The 22,039-nt window shown below is 39.0% G+C and overlaps 1 protein-coding gene across 5 annotated transcripts in view; it reads left to right on the forward strand.

Moving 5' to 3' along the window:
* The window catches only part of FGL1 (fibrinogen like 1), a 58,139-nt gene that overhangs the window by 3,692 nt on the left and 32,408 nt on the right, over positions 1-22,039 (forward strand). For 3 of the 5 annotated variants that reach the window (XM_027122679.1, XM_027122678.1, XM_027122681.1), the window contains exon 2: positions 4,091-4,236. The exons of 1 other annotated variant lie outside the window; for it this stretch is intronic. The gene's annotated coding sequence lies outside the window, so the exon portion shown is untranslated. Of the gene's footprint in view, positions 1-4,090; positions 4,237-20,974; positions 21,152-22,039 lie in introns of those variants that run through there. One more of the 5 variants, XM_027122682.1, reaches the window with a different exon arrangement.

Consider the following 22,039-nt stretch of genomic DNA (forward strand, 5'->3'; position numbering starts at 1 on the left):
GGCCTCTTGCAGCCTGTAGCCCGCTGCCTCCCTGGTGATGACAAGCAAAACTGTCCCTTGACATTGCCCAATAACCCCAGAGTCAGGGTGCGGTGGGCCGTGTGGCTTAAGGGCAGAATCACTTCCAGTTGAGAAACACTGTCTAGTCTTTGCATTGAGAAAACCGTGTTAATTATGATTTCTCTTATGTACCTCTTTTGCTCAAAAACCTGAACATATAAATAATTAAATCAATTAATTACTAGGTAATTATATCAACTAGTTATATCAAATCCTCATGCATAAGTAATGTTTCAAGGCTCTTCTTACCTTCTTCCGTTTCCCCCATATCTAATTACTACGACAGCTCTCATTACTGCCTAGTTCAGACTCTTTATTACTAGATTCCAAAATACCTAATTGCTGCTCTCAGCATACAATATTAATGTTACACCAGTCTGAACTGCTCTTTCCTTCATAACCAATTTATGGTCCTTTTCATTCAAAAATCACTCTTTCAATAAATGTAACCCTTGTGATTCTGACAACTCCATACATATTTGCAGGTCATCAATTTTTTTTTTAATTTTTTAATTTAATTTTATTTATTTTTTTATACAGCAGGTTCCTGTTAGTTATCCATTTTATACATATTAGTGTGTACATGTCAATCCCAGTTCATCCCAGCACCACCCCTCCACCGCCACCACTTTCCCCCCTTGGTGTCCATAGGTCTGTTCTCTATATCTGTGTCTCTATTTCTGTCTGCAGGTCATCAGTCTTTACATGGCTTTCCAACTCTAGAGTTGTAATTACTATACACTTCTTCCTATATTTTCCTTGTCTATATTCTTGGGGGTCTGTGTGTTTTTACCCCACCTTCTCTATTCATTGTAAACCTGATCAGAGCTGCAGTAGTGCAGTCCTATGTGCAATGCTTGCTTCCCAGGAAAAAATCAAGTTGAAGGGTTTTTAAAAAGGTGTCCTGAGTAACAATAAAAAACTGGAAAGAAAATAATCTATATCTTTTCTCCTAGCTTCCCACCACCCCTACAATAGAAAGTCTTAAATATAACTAGATGTAGGTTGTTAATAATTAGAGAAATCAGGTAATTGGGTGGGAAGGTTCCAAAATTACAGAAATATAGACTGATAGGAATTTTGTTCTGTAATTCATATGAAAAATATTAAAAAGGTATCAAAAGTAATTTTCAGCTTTTACTTTCAAAACCCTGTTATTGAAACTAAAATTATATGAAATAAGAACAATTGCCATGGTTCTAAAGGAGTAATATGGAGTAACTACAAAAGATGAACTCTGGGTCAGAAAAGGGTCTTTTCTCACATAAATAAGGAGATCTGCAGGTCTAGATTTGGTATATGCATGAAAATAAGGGTGGGCTAATGAAGGAATATCCAACATGATTGGCGTTACATTGAGCCATATTAAATTCACTGCATTATATAGTGAGGTACAGCTGTATATGCTATGATTTTTGCCCTTTTACCATAAAAAGGCTTCCCACACTGCATTTCTCCTTCCATAAGAAAGATTCTAAGGTCAGGGAGAACTGGCAAAACATGTGTGAACTCAAATTAACCAGGTAAAAGAGGTTAGAATGTTCTTTCTTTACCAAAAGAGGACTAAATGTCCAGAGTTAAAAACTGGGAGATATTGAATGGACAGACAATCTAATCTAGAGAAGGAAAAAAATAAAACCCTGACAATAGGTGCAGCAGAATGGTGTAGAGCAGGGGTTGATAAACTTTTCCTGTAAAAGGCCAGATATTAAATATTTTAGGTACTGTGGGCCATATGGTCCCACTACTCAATGATTGTAGAGTGCAAGCAGCCAGGTAATGAATGAGCATGGCTGTGTTCCAATATAACATTGTTTTTGGACGCTGAAATTTAAATTTTATATAATTTTCACGTCACAAAATATTAATCCGCTTCTAATTTTTTTCAACCATTTAAAAATATTAAAATAGACAGTGGGCCCAGTTTAACCCAGGGGCCATAGTGTGCTGACCCCTAAGAGAGCACTGAACATTTAAAGTTTTTAGATAATTAATGATAGATCAAGGGAGAAATTAACAATGAAAAAAATGCAGTTTTACTACTTTGCAGGATGGTCATTATAAAAGGAATCTTTTGAACTAATTAAGAGAGGGAGAATATCAAGCAAATGCAACTGAACAATATTTGTAGGTATTAGCTTGTTCCATTTTCTGATATATTTTCTTTTCCCCCATTCAGACTAGTTATAGGCATGCATTGCCTCCATGAAGGATGATCCCAGGCAGTCACACCAGCAACAAAAGATAAAAATTTCAGACATGAGAAAAAAAGATTAAAATCAGAGCAGTTTCCACGCCTTACAATTTGTGAAAAGAGGAAGACTTGATGGGAAATCAAAAGAATTTGATGCTTTCCCTTGCATCTCTGAAAAGGAAGAGGAGGAAGGTTTAGCAGCAGCCTGTGTGGACTGCTGACTGAGGAGAACTAAGAGGGGCCAATATCTGTGGCAGGAATAGAGGGTTCTCGTGGCACAGCGCAGACCTCGCCTACCACAAGCCCCGAAGTCAGTGCAAGAGAGATTAGGTTTCTTCAAGCCCAGAGAATATAGTCTTGAAATCCAATTAGGAAAACAAGAGTCACATTTATCTTTCACGTGTAAGTTTGTGGCATAAGAAATATACCCACTTTACTTACATAGTTCAAATGTCAGCTACCTGAATATTCCCAAGCCCCCGAAGTTGTTGGGATAATCACATCTCCGTCGCGAGGACAGCAGGAAATCTGATCTCATTTGCCGACATCTTCTAGGATCCTTGGAGCTAATGTTTTTCTGTTATTTTTTGCTTTTGCTGATTTCTTGATTTCTCTCAAGTCTAGCCTCTTTGGGCTGTTCTTTTTCTTCATCCCACATCATTCCCAAGGCAGAACATGGCCTCTTACCCTTTATTTTCTCAAAATACCATGGACACAAGGCACCTCTCTGTGGTAGCTTTTCACTGAGGATTTGGTGTTAACAGTGCAAGGGGGTGAGGAGAAAGAGGACTTCGTGCTGCAGCAAACATCTTAAAAGTGAATATTCGACACCCCTGTTGTTTAAAGATCTTTGGCCATAGCCTGGAATTTCTCACTGGCTGCCTCCTGCCAACTTTCTGTCGTCTTGATGGATTCTTCACATTCTGCTGCCCATTCCTATCTCACTCACTCCTGCCTTTTCACCTTCTTCCTCTTGGGTTATCCATGGAAACTTCAAATTCCTCATTAATTATTTGTTATCAGAACAGTGTTTTTCCCTTGGTCTTGCTTCTAGCCTGTCCCAGCTAGACCTACTATTAAGATAAACAATGTTCTTCCTCTGCTACATTAGTTAGTGTGACCCATTTCCTCAGCATGAAGTTCTAAGAAAGTTATGTCTTCTCTGAATGCTAAAATTAATTCCATATGACTCTTAACTATCCTGATTAGCAGATATTGTAACAAGAAACATTTCCCTCCATTTCCCTGACATCCCCTCCCTTAATATTCAAGAATGGAATGGGGGATGCTTAACTCAGTTCTTAGGAGCCAGTCTTTTTTTTTTTTTTTTTTCCGGTACGCGAGCCTCTCACTGTTGTGGCCTCTCCCGTTGCGGAACACAGACTCCGGACACGCAGGCTCAGCGGCCATGGCTCACGGGCCCAGCCGCTCTGCGGCATGTGGGATCTTCCCGGACCGGGGCACGAACTCACGTCCCCTGCATCGGCAGGCGGACTCCCAACCACTGCACCACCAGGGAAGCCCAGGAGCCAGTCTTTAGTCCAAACACATAGTGGAGAGAGAAGGGTAGACTGCCTAATTTTCAAGATGGGTCCCACTTTTTGTCCTTTGTCCCACTGCCCTCATCTTATCACTTTTGAAAACATTCCCGTATGATCTGAGGCCATCATTATCCTCTGCAGCAGTGATTCCACTTCTGGTCTCTTAGAAGCTTTTCATGGAGTGTGGGGCATTGGGAAGATGTGGAAACAAGGATTCTCCTTATAATGTTTTGCTCCAGGTTTAGGTTGCCCTGAGCTGTCACTGACTCAGGCTTTTTGCCTCTGATTCGCACAGATGCCCGCACAGGCTGTAATGATGTTCTAAGGCTGGGCGACCCCACTACCTTCGTGTAAAGCTAGTAAAGCACTACAGCAAGTGGATGAGAACATGCTTCTGAGACCAGACTATTTCAAGTCAAACCCTGGCATATGTGACCTTCAGTAAGTTACTTGCTCTTTTTATGTCTCTCTTGTCTCACTGACAAAATGGGAGTAAAAATAAGAATGCATATCTCAAAGGGCTGTTATGAGGATTAAATGAATTAATACACAGAAAATGTTCAGAGAGTACTGGCTCACAGTAAGTGATATATAAATGTTTACATTTATTATACTTACAAAGGAGGCTCTGTGCTGATGCTGACTTAGGCCTCCAAGTTTTCAGGATCCATTCCTGCATCACATTTTAGCAGAGGTTTCAAAGCACTCACAGTACACCACTTTGGCTGAGTCACAGTGGCTTTAACCGTGGGGACTACTTGACTACCAGTGGATACTGACACCAAGGTTAGATCACCACAGGAAAGAAATTGGATTTTATCTTGTTGATTATGGAGGGCCACTTGAGCCTTATTAAACAGAGGAGTGATGTGATCACATTTGTTTTTATACAGATAACTTTTTTTTTAACTGTGTAGGAGATGGTCACCATGGGAAGGAAACTGGAAGTAGATTGATCAAAGAGGAGGTACCAATAGATTATGCTAAGCTGTTGAGGACACAAATTAAGATTGCAGTGGCAATGAGGTTGTGACAATGGGGCTGATGAAGAAAGTTTGGTATTTAGGAAGTAGATTCAATAGGACTTATTGACTAATGAAATGAAGGATGAGGGAGAGGAATGATGTCTGATAATGCCAGGATTTTGAACTGAATGAGTGAATAAATAGGGGTTTTTCCAACTCATTGTGTTCTCCCAAAGGCAAGCCTTTTCCTCCAGGGAAAAGGAAGAGGAAGAGACTGTAATGAGTTGACTGTTGGCCAAACACAGAGTTACAGAGAGAAGTGAAAGCTGGCATTAGATATTTGGGAGTTGGTACACACTAACATTCAGTGGACTAGAGAGGAAGAATACTCTATTAAGAAAAGATGAAACACTTGGAGGACACCCAGAGAACTAAGAGGGAGGTGTTTTAGGAAAGCCCACTGAAGAATAAGTTTTGAAGAAGAAGGAGCATTCTGAGAAATCAGTAAGAAACTGCTCTGAGGAGACTTGTGACCTAATTGTGAGCAGCTGCAGCGAAGTGAACGGATCAGAAGTCACTGGCTCTGGTTGAGGGGTTAATAGGAAGGGAGACCATGGAGTCAGTGAGTGTAGATCGCCCTTTTTACAAAGCGTGGCTGGAAGGGAGAGAGAACAATGAGAGGGTAGCCAGAGGCAGGAACAAGGGAGATTTTAATTTTCTAGAGTTTAAAAGAATTGAGCTTGTCTCTAGGATGAAAGGGGGACAAGACTATGGGTAGAGCGGGTGATGTTAAAAGTAAGAAGGGGAAAGATAATTAAAAGAGTACAGTTCTAGACAAGAAAGAAGAGGCTGGGATTCAGAGCATAGGTAGAAGGAATAGACTAAAACAAGAGGAGCCAGTACCTACAGAGGCAACCCTCAAGCAATGAGGGGCTGGAGTTACTAGATATATACCCCAGGTTTCTTGCCACATGAAGGGAAATTCTGATGTGGGTCTCTCCGAGGGTCCATTAGGTTTGTGTGTTTTTTTAATAAATGTATTTATTTTACTTATCTGTTTTTGGCTGCATTGGTTCTTTGTTGCTGTGCGCAGGCTTTCTCTAGTTGCGGTGAGCGGAGGCTATTCTTCGTTGTGGTGCGCAGGCTTCTCATTGTGGTGGCTTCTCTTGTTGCGGAGCACGGGCTCTAGGCGCGTGGGCTTCATTAGTTGTGGCACGTGGGCTCAGTAATTGTGGCTCGTGGGCTCTGGGGCGCAGGCTCAGTAGTTGTGCAGGGCTTAGTTGCTCTGTGGCACGTGGGATCTTCCCAGACCAGGGCTTGAACCCGTGTCCCTGTATTGGCAGGTGGATTCTTAACTACTGCACCACCAGGGAAGCCCTGGTCCAGCATGTTTGTGCCCCATTTGCCTAGGGCTGTAACCCACTCACTAGGCACCCTTTATTGGCTTTCCTCCCTGATCCATCTCACTACTCCCTCACTTATGATTCCTGGAATCACCCCCCAAGTAAACTACTTGCATCCAAATCTTTGTCTCAGGCTTTGCTTTGGGGGACCCCAATTTAAATAGATTTTGAGTTAGAACATTATCCCAGGCTTTCTAATTCCAAGTCTTGGGTTTTTCCAGCCAAATCATACTTTGTCACTTTTATTAACCTTTTTGCAAACTGGGTACATGGCATTGCCCAAATACAAGTTGTGCTTTTTGCTTCTTTTTCTTTGTCCATGCCGATAGTACTGTATCTTCCGATGAGTAGCCTAGGATAAGGATCTTCTAAAGAAAGATGTGTAAAAGCAGTAAAAGCTAACTGCCAACTTGTGTTATTATCCTTCACTTCCATTGTTTCTGAATCCGATCCTTCATTTTCTTGAGATGATAGGTAGGTAGATAGATAGGTACTGTTCATCTGTGTCTAAAGTTACATCTACATTTTCATCTACAAAGTCATCATATATATGTATTATTTATATATATATGCATTTAAAAAATAGATACAGGCCAGAGCAGGACAGGAATTTGAGAGATGAGTAGGGGCAAGAGGATAGTAATGTATCAGAGTTCCTGGTTGGTTTCTGACACTAATTTGGGCAGAAGTGAATTTATTGAAATTTACTGGAGAATGCGGGATTCACAGAATCAGAAGTCGTCTGGGACCATCAGGCTTCAGGATGAACAAGCATTAAGAGAGCTCTGGAAAGCCAAGAAACAGAAAGCAAGGGGCAGAGCACCTGTGTCATAGCCTGTACCATCTGGCCAGCGTGCTGCTGCCTCTGCTCTTCTAGGTTGCGTGACCTCCTTGTGTCTCTCCTTAAATGTGCAGATGCTGGAGAAATTGTCTAATTCCTGCAGCCCACTGTCCTTTGGCTCCTGCGGTGGAAGTGCAGAATTATTTTCCCCAAAAGTTACGGAGAAGCCCCAGACAGAAATAGAGATGCTGTTAGGAGGAATAGAAGCTGGGAGGCAAAAGAATAACATGTCAACTGCAAATCTCATCAGTTAACCAGACAGGGCTGTTGTCTAGGGCTGCCTGTTGACTATGGATGACACAGACCTGGTCATTGATAAATGAATAACCATAAAGATCTTATGATCTAGGATGCATAATGTTCTTTGGCTATAATATGTATAATGTAATGTTTAAAGGACAAACTGAAAAAAATGGGAATAAATCTAAATAGGTGTTAGCAGTGGAATGAAAACATGCTAAATGAAATTGCCTCAGAATAGGAAAATAATTATTGGCATTTTCTCTGTTCTGAACTACAGGTCAGAGTTGGCTATCACAGATCCTCTGAGAAAGATTTCTACAGACTTAATGAACAGCATGGGCAAAGGCACAGAAACAGAAAGTACAACTTGTATTTGGGAAATGGCATATATCCAATTTGGCTGGGGCGGAGAGAACATGAGATTGTTCAGATTTTGTGTGTGTGTGTGTGGCCTTTTATACTGTTGAAAGCTGAACAATCCTTTTAAAGACACTTACCTGTTTTGCAAACCTGCTTTTAATCCTCATGTAGTTTGCATGATCAAATACTCAAAATCTGACTCTGAATCTCACCAATTGAAATTCATAGCTCATATTTTGGCCTCTTGTTTTCTTTTATCCTTTAGTAGTCATGGAGAGCGATTAAAAGGAATGTGACATATTGTATACCAGTGTTCATAATAGCATTATTCACAATAGCCAAGAGGTGGAAACAAGCCAAATATCCATCAACAGATGAATAAACAAAATGCATTATATACATACAATGCAATATTATTCATTCTTAAAAAGGAAGGAAATTCTGACACATGCTACAGCACGGATGAATCTTGAAGACATTGTGCTAAGTAAAATAAGCCAGACACAAAAGGACATATAGTGAATGATTCTTTTTATTTGAGATACCTAGTGTAGTCAAATTCATAGAGACAGAGATTAGAGTGTGGTTGCCATTGTTTGGGGGAAGAAAATAACAGGAGTGATTGTTTAACGTGTGTAGCATTTCAGTTTGGGAAGATGAAAAATTCTGGAGATGGTTGGTGGTGATGGTTGCACCACAATGTGAATGTACTTAATGCCACTGAATTATACACTTAAAACGGTTAATATTATGCTATGTGTATTTTATCACAATTTTTTTTAAAGGCATCTAACAGTCTTTCTGTGTCACAAAAAAGACACAACAATAGACACTGTCTTGGGTATCTAGACTCTGCTCTCCTCCACCAAGTGAATGAATAATGCCTGTGATTGTATCCACAGATGTAAGGAAATGGTGACACACCACCTCCAGATCAGCCCTTCAAGGGAGAATTTGTTGCCCTGTTGCCATCAGGGCAACAGGTGTGCCATCAGCCCCTTTAGGAGCTCCCTCAGTTATAGAGAGCCACCTCTGGCCAAGGTCTCTCCCCTCCCTGGGCAGCCCACGTGTAACGTCCCATCAAGCTGGGAGTAAGGTCCAGCCATTTTGGCCAAAGCAGGATACCTCTGATGGGCTATATTAGCTCAAAACTCTGCATAGGTTCTCCCTTTGCCCAAACCTGCTCCCTTCCACGGGGTGGATCACAGGCCACTCCCTCATAAATATCCCGAGAACAAAACTTTTTAGCTTCCTGGAGAATATAATCTGAATGGACAGACTTAGTTCCTTTAAAATCAGCAAGAGGAAAAAAGTGTTACCTACAGAGGAACAAGGATGCTAGCAGATTTCTTGCTGGAAATGATGCACGTGAGAAAACAGTGGAGTAACCAGAATGCTATATGCAGAAACTAAGGCAAAAATACCTTCAGGTATACAAAAACAGAAAAAAATCAATCACCAGAATGTCCACACTACAGAAAAAGTAGTTTGAGAAAATTCATTGAACTATATGCTAATGATTTGTGTATTTTTCCTGTGTGTACCTGTGTGTATTTTTTGCTTTGATCAATAGTTTATGCTTTAAAAAAAAAAGAAGCAAGAATAGTTTACATTTATCATATTATGACTGTGGGCAGCTTTCTTCTCTACAATCTGGCCCCTCCAGTCCTGGCTGCCTTAGTAACTCCCTGATGCTTTCATACAAGTCGTCTTTTTCATTTTGCCTAACTTTTCAAGTTTTTCTTGGTAGCAATTTTGTTCTGCTACAAGCACTTACATTATTAAAGCAGAAGTTTCTGTTACTTTTCTTTATTGCAATGTAAAATTCTCATTCTGCTACAAGAGTGAGTGAGTTTGGCAATGTTAGAAAATGATTTTAGGAGCAAGGTATTGTCTCCAGATTCACCTCTTCCCCATCTCACAAATAATTCTAGATTATTAAAAATCACTTTTTTCCTTTCCTAAATTAGCAATGTATATGAAACCATTAATTATTTGTGTGTGTATTATTGCTGCCTCACTCTCTATAGATCAAACTCAACAGTCCTAATCTTGTTTCAAGACAATAGGAAACTAGAATTTATTGCATGACTTCTGTGTATTAGGCCTGATAGTAAGTAATACTTCATGTAAGATGCCAACTTGATGTAAGTTACCAAGTTTGAATCTTTTATTATATGCTATCACAGATAAGGAATTTTATTGTTCCATGAACAATAAATATTTTTGAGCCTCTATTGTATGGTACGTATATGCTAGGTGCTATGGATATAGAAGCAAGAAAAGAGTCCCTGATCTCTGTTTAATGACGAGAGAAACTCCAGTACACAATATAGTGATGTGTGATATAAGAGAGTAAACACATAGGAGAACATCTAGCCTAGGTGGATGGGCTTAGGGGAAGGGCAAGTGGCCAGGGAAGGCCTATTTCATTCATAGAGGGTACAGAGGGATTATTGGAATATTGGAATAGACAAATAAAGGAAAAGAGGACTGGAATACACACACACACATACATACGTATACATATGTATACACACACATATATCAACCATGTATATATATATATATATATATATATATATATATATATGGCAGCAATAACAAAAGAGCACATGTAATGTGGTTGAGTCATTGGTGAAAATAGTCGTCACAGGAGATGAGATATTAGGCTTGCCAGGCATCTTTATTGAACCAGAAGATATTCTAGTAAACTGGATGGATCCCCCTTTCTTCATTCTTTAAGTTTCCTGATTGGCTAATAGGAAAATGGTACATACTGGGAGCCTTCTTTATTTACAGAAGTTCCCCAAGTAGTCATGTTTGGTAAGAATCTCTACCCCTGAATCTATCATCTGTGGGCAAGAGAGCAGGCATATAGCCCCGATGTGTGGGTGCTGTATGTCTAGGTGTACGCTGATATATAAGTGACTAGGCTAATTGGATTCTCTCTCCCGGGGCTGTGGAATTTGTATGGAAAGACACAGGGGCTAAACTTCCACTGAAATTAAATCATTTTAAGGGTGCACACTACAGAACAGATCCAAGAACTCTTGCTGAGCATTTTGGGGCAGTGCATGTTCTGTCTTCCTCAGCTTTTTTGTGGCAGTCTGTTATTGATTCTGTTACTTACCTTAGTATCCCTGTAATAAATTCATTTGTTTATTTTATTTATTTATTTTTGCTCAAGATGACTGGATAAATTTATTTCTTTAGCTTATAAGCAAAAACAAAAAGTGGATTACTCTGAGATTAGGCTTTAATATTTCATAATCTTTGATTGCTAGAGGTAGGGACAAAAAGTCTAAAAGTTCTAGAATTTTCCTCAATATTTCTAAGGAGGAAACGGGAAAACACTTCAATCTTAGAGAATCACTTTGGTGTGTATTCTTGGTCATGCACATGTATGGACATCTATTCTTTGTTTTCGAGGTAATCCTAGTTATTGGTAAAGTCATCCACATGCAAATGTAAAATTTTTAAATGTAAATTTTAGAAGTTTAATATGCCAGCTTCTGGTCTCAAATGCACATGCAGAAAAATAAATTCATTGTAATGAAACTTATGCAGGCTAACCAAACAATGAATCAGAATGTGAGTGTAATTGTGCACAAGAAAACTTTTTTTTCTCAGCATTATGTAGTTATTTTGAAGCGAAAGTAAGAAACTATATCTCAAAATTTCCTGGGGGTCCAGTGGTTAGGACTTGCTTCGACTGCCAGTGGCACGGGTTCGATCCCCGGTCCAGGAAATAAGGTCTCGCAAGCTGTGCGGCCAAAAAAATTAAATGAACTGTCTTAGAGCATTATATTTAGGATGTCTTATTTTTTTCTAAGAAATAAAAAATATTAAAAGCTGAATGAAAAATAAGGACAAATTTTATTTTTTAAATTTTATTTATTGATTGATTGATTTTTGGCTGCATTGGGTCTTTGTTGCTGTGTGCAGGCTTTCTCTAGTTGCAGCCCACCAGGGCTACACTTCGTTGCGGTGCGTGGGCTTCTTATTGCTGTGGCTTCTCTTGTTGCAGAGCATGGGCTCTAAGTGCCTGGGCTTCAGTAGTTGCAGCACGTGGGCTCAGTAGTTGTGGCTCGCGGGCTCTAGAGCGCAGGCTCGGTAGTTGTGGCACAGGGGTTAGTTGCTCCGCGGCATGTGGGATCTTCCCGGACCAGGGATCGAACCCGTGTCCCCTGCATCGGCAGGCGGACTCTCAACCACTGCGCCACCAGGGAAGCCCCCAAGGACAAATTTTAAATTCAAATGTACAAATACACTTCTGTCAATAACATGTTTTTAAATTTTCTGCTAGTGTCCAGAAATTTTGTCAGGATAGCTAACAACTCTGGGAATTCTACTTTTAGTTGTGGTCATAAAAGTATGAATCATCGTGTGTTTTCCAATTAGTTGGATGATGTTTTAAGAGGAGATAATATTTTAAGAATCTAAAAACTGGAGGAAGAAAGCTCACGTAGAAACAGGATTTAGGTACCTGAATGAAAAAGATGTATAGCAAATTTATCAAAGAAAGCAGAGAAGTCATACTGGGGAGTAGAGAGAAAGCAGACGCTTGTGTTACTGCCCATCTTCCTTGGGTCTAAAGGCATATTTTAAAATGTGGTTTTACTTAACATGAGCTCTTGTTTTCTTTTTTCTCCACATATTTTTACACAATATAGCTGAATTTCTTCTTCATGTATTTAGTGTAAAAAAATCTGTTTTCTATTAGAATTTAACATTTATTTGGTTGCAATTGTTTTTTTTTAATGATGTGATCTTATGGGGAGATTCTTCTTTAATAAGAAAGATGTTATTCTTCAGAAGCATAAAATATATGCAATTCTGAAGTCCTTGCATACACATCGAAAGAAAAACAAACATTCCTTGCCCAGAGCTCTTTTTATTCTTTACAGGGAAAATATATTGAATAAGAAAACATCTTTTGCACTTTGCCCTGTTAGGCAACTAATTCAGAGTTGGTTAGATACCAGAGGGAAAAAATTTCAGATAAGCAAGAAACCTCTGAAAAGAAGAGTACTAAATAAGCATTTCATTTTATCTTAACTGGTAAGCAGGGGAGGATACAGGTTTTGTGAGACCTGAAGCTATACATTTTGGGCGATCTGTCCAATGTCTATTAAGATTACTTTTTACGTGCTTTATGTAGCCGGCCAAGAGGGCCAGTGAGTCCTCCAGGAAACAACAGTGCATTTGAAAAATTCCTTCTCTGGCATTCGGTTTTCCTGTTTGGGATCCTGTATATAACAGAGTTCAATCAGAGAAGCAGAGCCTCTAGGATATATAAGGAATGACCTTAGGCTATTGTGTGTCTCTCAAAGGCCCTTTTCTTAAGATAAGATGCCGGAGGAGTTCGAAGGATGGAGGGTAGGTGAGTGAAAAGGGTAGATGGCTGTAAGTAAGGGAAGCAGGAGCTGGAGCCCATGAGGACGGACTGCAAGCTCTGTCAGTTCTTGTTGCCTCTGACCTGGCTGTTGTGGCTTTCCTGTAGAAGCTGAAGCCATTGTCATGTGCTGAAGGAAGATCCAGGGGAGGCGGGGCAGCTGCAGGCCTGGCAGAGATCTTATGCCAGCGAGATGAGCCAACAGATAGGCAACAGCATGTGAGAGCTAAAAAGCCTGCCGCTTCATTTCTGCCCTCCAAATCGCCCACAAGAATCCCAACTCTGGCAAGGGAAAGGGCTTTCCGGGAAATGAACCCTTTTTCTTGGTTCCTTTTCCTTGTCTTCTGATGTATCGATCTTCATTCGCCCTTATTTTTCTAGATCGTATTGTCAGACTCTTTCTCAGAAAGGCTATGTTAAGGTAGTTTTTTGTTTGCTGTTTTCGTTTTTGTTTTTTTAGTTCTTGCACGTCTGAAATGGCTTTATTCACACTTCACACTTGATTGCTAGCTTGGCAGTGTAGAGTCCTGATTTGGAAAATATAAATTCCCTCAGAACTTTTAAGGCATTCTTTCTGTGGAGAAGCATGATGCCATTCTGAGTCTCAGTACTTTTTATGTGATTTCACTTCTGAAAGCTTTGTGCAGCTTTTCACTAACACTGCTATTCAAAATTTTATCATGATTTGCCGAAGGGGTGGGTGTTTTTTGTCTTGTTTTTAAAGGTCATTGTGCTGGACACTAAATAAACTCAACTTCAACTCTTTCAGTTCTGGGAATTATTTTTCTATTGTTTCTTTGTTAATTCACTCTCCATTTTGTTCTATCTCCTCTTTGAAAGTTCTGTTAGGTACATGCTTGACTTCCTAAAATTATACCTCTAATTTTCTTATCTTTTCTCTCCTATTTTATTCTACTTTCTGGGAGGTTTCCTTGAATATATATTCTAATCCACTCAGTGAAGTTTGTTTAATTTTGACGATTTCATTTAATTTCTTTGAGCTTTTTGTGTTAATTGTTCCTTTTTAAATAAAAATAACAGCATTCCATTATTGTTTCTTACTTTTCTGATAATACTAAATATAGTTTGGAAGTTTTCTTCTGCAGACATCTCCCATCTTAAAAAATAAAACAAAACCTTTTCTTTACTTCCCATTATAGCAGTTGCACTTCTTTTTAGCTATGTCCAATTTATCCCCTCCCATTCTCTCTTAAACTCACTCTGACCAGGCTTTCACTCCACCATTCCACTGAAACTGACCTTGTCACAGTCTCCAAGGACCTTCATGTTTCTTCATCCAAGGATCAGTTCTCAGTCCTCCTGTTACTTTATCTGCTAGACACATGAATGACTCCCTTTTCCTTGAAGCATCTTCTCACCTGGTTCCTAGGATGTCGCTCATTCCTGGTTTTCCTCCTACCCCACTGACAACTCCTTTCTACTATTCTTGCTCTTTGTGCCTCATCTCCCCAGCTTCTTAACATTGGTTTACCCTAGGGCTCGGTATTTTTACCTCTTCCCTTCTGAATCTGTACTACATCCTTGCTGTCCTCATTCTTATAACTTTAAATACCATTCTTTATGGTACTGACTTTAAAATATATATTTTCCCCTAACTGTAGACTCTGTAATCCAACTGCCTTCTTCACATTTTCCTTGCATGCTTAACAGTCATCTCAAACTTACCGTTTCCAAAATAGAGTTCTTCATCTCTCCTCCTTGCTCCAAATTGTTATTCTTTCATTCTTCCCCACCTCAGCTTATTGACATGTCCATCTTTCAGGTTGCTAAGACCAAAAACCTTGAAGTCATCTTTGACTTCTTTTTTTCTCTCACAACTCGCATTCAATCTGTCAGGAAATCATTCTTCTACTTTGAAATTATATCCATTCCTCTTCACCTCCACTATTAGCATCCTGTTCTGACCTGCCATCATTTCTTGCCTGGAGTATTCCTCTAGTCTCTTACCGGTCTCTCTACCTCCACTCTTGTGCCCCCCAATGTAGGTCACATTGTATTATTTCTTGGTTCAAAAATACCTCAGTGGCTTGCCCATCACTCAGAGTAAAAGTCCCATTCCTTTCAACAGACTAGTAGTCTGTCTGTAATCTGATCTCTGTTATCTCTCTGAACACATCGACTGCTTGCTTCCTAGCTATTCCTCAGACATTCAGACACACTTCAGCCTCATAGCCTTTGCACTAGCTAGTCTCTCTGCCTGGACTTCTTCCTTCCTCCCTCTGTCCCCAGATATCCCCATGATTTACTTTCTTCTCTCCTTCAAGTCTTTGCTCAAATGTCGTCTCAATAAAGCCTTCCCTGGCCCAGTCTATCTAAATTTGCCTCTCTTTCCCCCACCCACTCACTAAGCCTCTCCACTGACTTATTTTTCTTCACAGTATATGGCAGACATCACTTTCTAACAAATCTATTTATTTATTTCATTTAATGTTTACTTCCACCTTTCTGCTAGAATGTAAGCTCTATGAGGGCAGAGACTTTTGTCTGTTTTGTTCATTACAGTTTCCCCAGCATCTAGAACACTGCCTGGCCCCCAGTATTCTGTATTCCCTGGGTTCCATTTTTATTTTTTTCTCCCCTTGTTTTTATCTCTGTTTTTCATACTGGAGACATTCTTCAAATGTCTGGTGACCCTTGGTTATCTCTATGTGAGGCACCGACAAAGCTAACAGAAAGCTAGCTTAATGTTCATGGGTAGAGTTTGTGGACTGGTGAGATTCAATATATGGTTAGGTGGTGAACTGGCATATCTGTGGAGGTTGCATTATATTTTAGTATCCTTAATTTTTTTTCCTGTGGGGCCCTTCCATTTCTCCCGAGAAGAACCCTGTCTCCTGCTAGGAAATACAAACCTGCCTGACAGCAATCTTGTTTGAAGGAGGTGCCTGGTTGTACTTTTTCTATACATGCTTTATTTTAACTTCTCTGTTTGTGGCTCCTACCTTTCAACATTCCTGCTATCCTCAAATGAAAATAAGGTCCAGATCAAATTCTTTTAGGAATAAAAAATGGGCAAGTGGTAGGTAGTATATGAATAAAGAGGGTAGGAGTTACATGGGCTGGGGAGGAGGCTATAGGGTCCAGCTACACTTTTTATATTATTTTACCAATCCCCTTATTTTCAGCCTTGACAGTCACTCTTGAATTTTGTGGTTCCTCTAAAATCTCTTCCAATAAGTTGTTGTAATCTCTTATCTCTTCACATATCATTCCTGTTTGCTTTGACATTGTAGGTTTATGCCTTTCTATTTCTTTGCTGTCATCTTAAAGGGATTTGAGGAGGAAGCACATTTTTAAATGTGTGGTCAATCCACCATATTTAACAAGAAGATTTTGGTGACAATTTTTTTGTTTAGCTAGGAGCAGGGCCATTATTTATCTTTGGAGAAAACTTTTCTTTTTCTTGGTGGGTGATACTTTAATGTGCTTTTATTATGCAAAATATAGCACAGATTATATTCTGAAATGGAAACTTTATGGGAAAAAAAGCAAAATTTTTCTGCATAATCTATAAATTGTATCTTAATTGTAGGTATAGAATCAGTAGTGGTTAGTGCTTTATTGGCTGGGGATGTAGAAATTTTTTCCCTTCTTATAAAGCAAGAGAGGAATTAAGGGTAGGATATGACCAAGGACATTCTCTACGTGGAGGATTATGTAATTCCTTCAACATGTCAATAGTTTGGGTCCATTGATAAGGGGAGGGATGGCCCATGGGGGACCTCTATGGAGAAGAGAATACTCATAGCTAAAATTCCTGTTTACATTTTCCTTCTCTGCATTGTAATTTCTTTCCATTATCCCCAAAGTTTCAGAAGCTTTGCAAACTTCACAGCTTATCAAATGCTTTTGTTGGGGTTTCAGGGAAGGGGCTTGTGTCCAAGTCTAGATTAGGTTAGGGAAGGAGAAAGTGGCCTTTTCCTACAACCACCACTTACATTTTGAAATCTGCCTGGTAGTAACAGCAGCGTTTCAAGACCACCATGGTCCCAGAACTCTAGGAGTTGGCCAGGAACAGAGCAAAGCAACTAGATTTTTTAGGTAATAATATAGATTTTCCAACTGGATAATTACAGCAGCTTTGTGATTATCTGTTTTGAGTTTGAACTATGAAAGGGATCCCTAATTCCACAGGACTCTTTACCGAAGTCTCAGTTCCAACCTAGTTTACTCATCCGTTACACATACTCACCAGCGTTGCCTAGTTATCCATGAACTTTCCTAACTTTGATATAAAATTTTAATCCTCTTTCATAATATGTTCTAGGAAGGTTTCTTGTAGATAATAATAAATAATCAAAAAAGGAGAATTTAAAAGTGGGAGTGGATCGTAGGGACCATTAGATCCAATAGCTTTTTTCACAGATGAGAAGACTGAGCTTCAGAGAGGAGCAATGACTTGCTCAGGAGCATATAATGAGCCATGACAGAGCTTGGAAATTAATGCAGTTCTCTCAGTCTTCAGTAAAACGCTTTTATTCCCTTGACCATACCATTCATATTGACATGACGTGGAGTAATTAATTCAGGACCCGTTTATTGAGCATCTATTAATTTAAACTTTTACTAGTTACATAGACAATAGGAATAGGTAGGGTGACTCACTAGTGAAATTGGTTTAGTCTCACTAATTTTAAAGTGCTTTTCCATAGTAATTTCTCAGACTTATGCTACATGAGAATGTTTTATATCCTTTCAGGACTCCCTATGAGATGATATCTAAACCAACATTATAGGAAGTTTATATATTTAGGAGTTTCATAACCTCCACCTGAGGAAGCTCTGTTAGTTGCCTGAAACGAAGACTAGTCTTGTTAACCTCTTTCCTTGGTATTTAAAATATGTTCCATCCTAAATATTTTGATAAAAGTCACATTTTTAAGTTTAAAATGTGATCACAGTATTCAGAGCACAGGATTATATAAGTCCCATAAAAGGTATCTCCCCCTTCATTGGGAGTCAAGGTTGGAAAATATAACTGTCAGAAATGTTTGCTGGTAGAATACACTAAAGGATATACGATCTGTTGTCTAGTTCATGATGGGGCTGAGAACAGACAGGTTCACTGCTGCAGGCGGGAGCGGACTGGAGTTGGGGAGACCTGGAATTCAACCTTCCTCTTGGGACTGGGTCAGGTATCAGGTAAGGGGCAGACACAATATATAGTCCAGAGGGTTTGGATGACAACTGTGTTATAACTGATGTATTAATTGAGAAGCTTCTCTGAATATGGTCTTCCAAAAGGAGAAGGAAAAAATTCGTCGGTGCTCATTCTTGGGTCAGAGAAGAAAAGTTTATCTAATTACTTTACTTTGAAAAAAAAAAAGCCTCTAAGTCCAATGCTCTTTATTCATGTTCTTTGTTCATCAAAATTCCTTTTGCTTGATTTGCTCTGGGGCAATTTTGTCCACCATGAGGAAGTCCTCTATGCAAATTCCTAAACAGGTTAGCTTACCAAGCAATTCTCTTTTCCTAAATTAATAAGTTCACTTTTCTGTTTTATATATCCCTTGAGAAACTGTTAAGTATGAGTCTGTTCTCCAGAAAATAATCACTTAGGGTAAATGTGTAAAATCCAACTTCTAGACAAGCTAATTTAAGATGTAAGCCTAATGAGCTCACTGTTCTGCTCAGTGAAGCCCCTTTGAGAAGCTGAGCCCTGTATGCTAAGTGTAATAAATCAGACTGAGAAAGACAAATACTGTATGATATCACTTATACATAGAATCTAAAAAATACAACAAACTAGTGATATAACAAAAAAGAAGCAGACTCACAGATGTAGAGAACAAACAAGTGGTTACCAGTGGGGAGAGGGAAGAGGGTGGGGCAATGTTGGGTAGGGGGGTAAGAGGTACAAACTATTAGGTATAAAATAAGCTATAAGGATATACTGTACAACATGGGGACTATGGCACATATTTTATAATTGTAACTGGTGTATAACCTTTAAAAGTTGTGAATCACTATATTGTACACCTATAACATATAATATTGTACAGCAACTATACTTCAATTTTTTAAAAAGAAAGAAAGAAAGAAAAAAAAAGCAGCCATGCCTTACAGTATGCATCCCAACCATTCTGTTTCTGGTCCATCTCCTCAAACACTGGATCTCACCTGCCCTTCTTGTCTCGTTGTTTTCTCATACTTCTGTCAGCCACTGAGCTGAGGTCTCATTCTCATTTCATAGCTTTGGTACAATTGTGCAAGGTCACAAATCTGACATTTCCTGATGCTCTGACAATGCATCCATGGTCTACAGTACTAACATTCCTCCCAAAAAGTTCAGGTTCTGACACGCCTTCACAGAACATTGACCCTAGATTCTGTCCTTATCGTCTGATTAGCTTTTCCCAGGTTTCTCCTGAGGCCATGGTGCTGCTCGCATCCTTGACAGATAGCATTGATCATCTTTAACGGTAAAGAGCACAGATTCTGAGCCAGTCTGCCTTTGAATCCTAGCTCTACCTCTTGCTCATTGTAACTTGACCTTGGGCAAGTTACTTAAACCTCTGTGCCTTGGTTTCCTCATTTGTGAAATGGGGATAGTAACAGTACCCACTGATGGGGCTGTTGGCGCTGAATGAGTTAGTATATTTACCACGTCTGGTACATAAGGGTGCCACGTGTGATAGCTGCTGTTACTGGGACATACAGTTATAGGTCCCTCCTCTGAGGAAGTGAGCTCAGGGTTTACTAAATGCTTGAATGGGAAGGAGGCAAAAAGGATACAAGGAGCAAAAAAATAGGTCTGCATTTCAAAATACTGCATTTTACCAGAGGCAATTATCAAATCAGCCAAATAATCCCATACCTTTGCTTTTGAAGTTTAACAGCAGCAGCTTGAATTCATTATTGTGAATGTGTAATTTCCACTTACCCCATGTGTGTAAACCACTTCAACCTAGTTGACTTTTTCTTTCCAGTAAATCATCAGGATTACCTTTTCCTTAGTAAACTTGAAAATTTCTGAGTGAATGATGAGAAAATGCTTAATGGGAAGGCCAAACACCAGCAATACTTTAGTCTAGAAAACAACAAAGAACAGAGAGAAAAACAACTTTTTACTGGAATCTGAGTTAATAAATAGGGATCACAGAACAAACAGCAAACAACAGCGTGAGTTACATCAGAATGAAAAAAGAAATGATGAACCTGGGTTTCCAGTCTGAAACTATTGTGCAATGTGATTAATGGCGCTAACATCTTACACATTAGAAAATCCTCTACAGTTTAAAACAAAAGGAACAGCTCGATCAGAGGATAATTGATGCTTACAGATAAATTTCACAATTTTGCACCTCAGGGAATATTTTTGCTTTTCTTAAAGATCAAAGAAATTGACTGTTTCATCTTGACAATTATTAACTTACCACATTTTTAGAACTAAGAAAAATTTGGCTTCTCTCCATATTGTAGTTGAAATGAAATTTTAATCCGTATCTTTTTTTTTTTTTTTTGCGGTACACGGGCCTCTCACTGTTGTGGCCTCTCCTGTTGCGGAGCACAGGCTCCGGACGCGCAGGCTCAGCGGCCATGGCTCACAGGCCCAGCCGCTCTGCGGCATGTGGGATCTTCCCGGACCGGGGAACGAACCCGTGTACCCTACATCGGCAGGCAGACTCTCAACCACTGCACCACCAGGGAAGCCCTAATCCGTATCTTTATAGGTAAAATTTTATTATCGTTAGTACCAGAAAGCAAAGCTTCAACCAAACTTTGGTTTTACTTAATCTTCAAGTGAACATTATTGAAGTTAGTCAAAATTCAAAAATTCTGTGGATGAGCACAATAGTAAGAGGTTAACAAATCAGAGATATGTTTTTATAAAGATATATTATTGGATTTTTAGTAAAAATTCATGCAAATAGGAGAAAAAAAAGAAAAATATCAGAGTACTGGGATTTGTCCTTGAATTCCCTCTTTTAGTTTTCCTTCCAGTTAAACTGATTTCCTCATCTATTTGTTTCTGGACTAAAGCCAGAATCAACACAGTCCCTATTTCTAATCAAATAACAGAGAAGCAATTACAAAGTCTGAATGCAGTTAGAGGAGCCTGGGAGACAGAGTGGCTGGACCTCGCCTAAGCTGTGTCTCTGACTCATTTGTGACTTCAGGCAAGGTATTTAACCTCTCTGCACATTTGACATAATTGTAGTAATGCTAGTTGATTTCCTAGGTATGATATTAAGCATAACTCAAAAAACAACTGTTGGCCCTTGAGAAAGGTCAGGTTGATTAGAGAGACGGCTGCTTCTGCCACTTGGAAAAGAGATTTAGAATTACATCTCCTTTCCATTCCTGGTACATTTTGAATGAATTGGATGAGAATTTGATGTAAATAAAAAGATTTGCAGTTTTAATATACAAAATGGAAAATAAAATGGATGATGTTATAATTTCCTCTTCAGAAGTAAAAACTTCAGAAATGTTCTTTATTTCTTTCTTTTGGGAATCAAACTTATTTGGCTTTTTGAAGCTTTCATTGAGTATAAGTTCTTGAGATAAGTAACAAAGATACTGTTATATTCCAATACCAGAAAAAGGGAAAAAATTAGAAGAAAATAACCCAAAAGGAGTCTCTAAGTCTATTTATGGGTAATTTTAACTGTCTTCCATTAATATGAGACACATTAATATGTCTTACACGTTACCATTTGTGAATGCTAACTTATTAAATATGCTTCCTTCAGTAACTTTTTCTTCTTTTTAATTTCTTTTATCTGTATCCTTTCATAATAGCTCACTTAAAACAACCATTTTTGAATTACTATTACATGCTAGTAATGAACTTGTGTTTGGTAATTGTGTTTTTAAAAGTTAACATGTCAGCTGTAGAACATTTTAGTCCCAAACTTAAAATTTTTGTGTTTAAATTTAATTTACTATAATCAATTAAAACTCAAAGATTTTATTGGGAAAAAATGGACTTCCACTTAGAACAATTTATACCAAATGATACAGTACATCAAAGAATAGCCATTTGAAAACTGTTTTAATTTTATAATAA

Source organism: Aethalodelphis obliquidens, unplaced genomic scaffold (genome assembly GCF_003676395.1).
Source record: "Aethalodelphis obliquidens isolate GAN/ISIS:26980383/991018 unplaced genomic scaffold, ASM367639v1 scaffold25, whole genome shotgun sequence".
Classification (NCBI taxonomy): Eukaryota; Metazoa; Chordata; class Mammalia; order Artiodactyla; family Delphinidae; genus Aethalodelphis; species Aethalodelphis obliquidens.